Genomic DNA, 2911 nt, shown 5'->3' with positions numbered 1-2911 from the left:
ACTGGTACATAGTAGGTGCTTATTAAAGACAGTTTAGTGAAAGAATAAAGCAATGAGTGAAGGCTCAACATAGACCCAGACTTCCGGGAAGATGGCGGAAGAGTAAGACGCGGAGATCACCTTCCTCTCCACAGATACACCAGAAGTACATCTACGCGTGGAACAACTCCTACGGAGCACCTACTAAACGCTGGCAGAAGACCTCAGACCTCCCAAAAGGCAAGGAACCCCCCACGTACCTGGTTAGGGCAAAAGAAAAAACTAAACAGAGACAAAAGGATAGGGACGGGTCCTGCACCAGCGGGAGAGAGCTGTGAAGGAGGAAAAGTGTCCACACACTAGGAAGCCCCTTCGCGGGTGGAGACTTCGGGAGGCGGAGTGGGGGAGCTTGGGAGCCGCGGAGGAGAACACAGCAACAGGGGTGCGGAGGGCAAAGCGGACAGATTCCAGCGCAGAGGATCGGGCCGACCGGCACTCACCAGCCGAGAGGCTTGTCTGCTCGCCCGCCGGGGCGGGCGGGACTGGGAGCTGAGGCTCCGGCTTTTGTCGGAGCGCCGGGAGAGGACTGAGGTTGGCGGCGTGAACGCAGCCTGCAGGGCGTTGGTGCACCGCGGCTGGCCGGGAGAGAGTCCGGGGAGGGGTCTGGACCTGCCGAAGAGGCAAGAGACTTTTACGTCCCTCTTTGTTTCCTGGTGCACGAGGAGAGGGGATTAAGAGCGCTGCTTGAGAGGGCTCCAGGGACGAGCACGAGCCGCGGCTAAGATTGCGGAGCCCAGAGACGGACATGGGACGCTGAGGCCGCTGCTGCCGCCGTCAGGAGGCCTGTGTGCGAGCACAGGTCACTAGCCACACGCCCTTCCGGGGAGCCTGTGCAGCCCGCCACTGCCAGGGTCCCAGGATCCAGGGACGGCTCCCCCGGGAGAGCGCACGGCGCCCTCAGGCTGCAGCGACACGCCGGCCTCTGCCGCTGCAGGCCCGCCCCGCACTCTGTGACCCTCCCTACCCCCCGGCCTGGGTGAGCCAGAGCCTCCGAATCAGCGGCTCCTTTAACCCCGTCCTGTCTGAGCAAAGAACAGACGCCCTCCGGCGACCTACACGCACAGGCGGGGCCAAATCCAAAGCTGAGCCCCTGGGAACTGTCAGAACAAAGAAGAGAAAGGGAAATCTCTCCCAGCAGCCTCAGAAGCAGCGATTAAAGCTCCACAATCAACTTGATATACCCTGCATCTGTGGAATACCTGAATAGACAACGAATCATCCCAAATTAAGGAGCCCTGTGGATGAAAGGCTCTTGGTGCTGCAGCCAGGAGTCAGTGCTGTGCCTCTGAGGTGGGAGAGCCAACTTCAGGACACTGGTCCACAAGAGGCCTCCCAGCTGCACATAATATCAAACAGCAAAAATCTCCGAGAGATCTCCATCTCAACGCCAGCACCCAGCTTCACTCAACGACCAGCAAGCTACAGTGCTAGACATCCTATGCCAAACAACTAGCAAGACAGGAACACAACCCCACCCATTAGCAGAGAGGCTGCCCAAAATCATAGTAAGTCTACAGACACCCCAAAACACACCACCAGACGTGGACCTGCCCACCAGAAAGACAAGATCCAGCCTCATCCACCAGAACACAGGCACCAGTCCCCTCCACCAGGAAGCCTACACAACCCACTGAACCAACCTTAGCCACTGGGGACAGACACCAAAAACAATGGAAACTATGAACCTGCAGCCTGCAAAAAGGAGACCCCAAACACAGTAAGTTAAGCAAAATGAGAAGACAGAGAAACACACACCAGATGAAGGAGCAAGGCAAAAACCCACCAGACCTAACAAATGAAGAGGAAATAGGCAGTCTACCTGAAAAAGAATTCAGAATAATGATAGTAAGGTTGATCCGAAATCTTGGAGATAGAATGGACAATAGAATGGACAAATTGCAAGAATCAGTTAACAAGGACCTAGAAGAACTAAAGATGAAACAAGCAACGATGAACAACACAATAAATGAAATTAAAAATACTCTAGATGGGATCAATAGCAGAATAACTGAGGCAGAAGAAAGGATAAGTGACCTGGAAGATAAAATAGTGGAAATAACTACTGCAGAGCAGAAAAAAGAAAAAAGAATGAAAAGAACTGAGGACAGTCTCAGAGACCTCTGGGACAACATTAAACGCACCAACATTCGAATTATAGGGGTTCCAGAAGAAGAAAAGAAAAAGAAAGGGACTGAGAAAATATTTGAAGAGATTATAGTTGAAAACTTCCCTAATATGGGAAAAGAAATAGTTAATCAAGTCCAGGAAGCACAGAGAGTCCCATACAGGATAAATCCAAGGAGAAATACGCCAAGACACATATTAATCAAACTGTCAAAAATTAAATACAAAGAAAACATATTAAAAGCAGCAAGGGAAAAACAACAAATAACACACAAGGGAATCCCCATAAGGTTAACAGCTGATCTTTCAGCAGAAACTCTGCAAGCCAGAAGGGAGTGGCAGGACATATTGAAAGTGTTGAAGGAGAAAAACCTGCAACCAAGATTACTTTACCCAGCAAGGATCTCATTCAGATTTGATGGAGAAATTAAAACCTTTACAGACAAGCAAAAGCTGAGAGAGTTCAGCACCACCAAACCAGCTCTATAACAACTGCTAAAGGAACTTCTCTAGGCAAGAAACACAAAAGAAGGAAAGGACCTACAATAATGAACCCAAAACAATTAAGAAAATGGGAATAGGAACACACATATCGATAATTACCTTAAATGTAAATGGACTAAATGCTCCCACCAAAAGACACAGATTGGCTGAATGGATACAAAAACAAGACCCATATATTTGCTGTCTACAAGAGACCCACTTCAGACCTAGAGACACATACAGACTGAAAGTAAGGGGATGGAAA

Source organism: Lagenorhynchus albirostris, chromosome 6, assembly GCF_949774975.1.
Source record: "Lagenorhynchus albirostris chromosome 6, mLagAlb1.1, whole genome shotgun sequence".
In the NCBI taxonomy this organism is placed as follows: Eukaryota; Metazoa; Chordata; class Mammalia; order Artiodactyla; family Delphinidae; genus Lagenorhynchus; species Lagenorhynchus albirostris.
Note: the sequence above shows the minus strand (reverse complement) of the source record.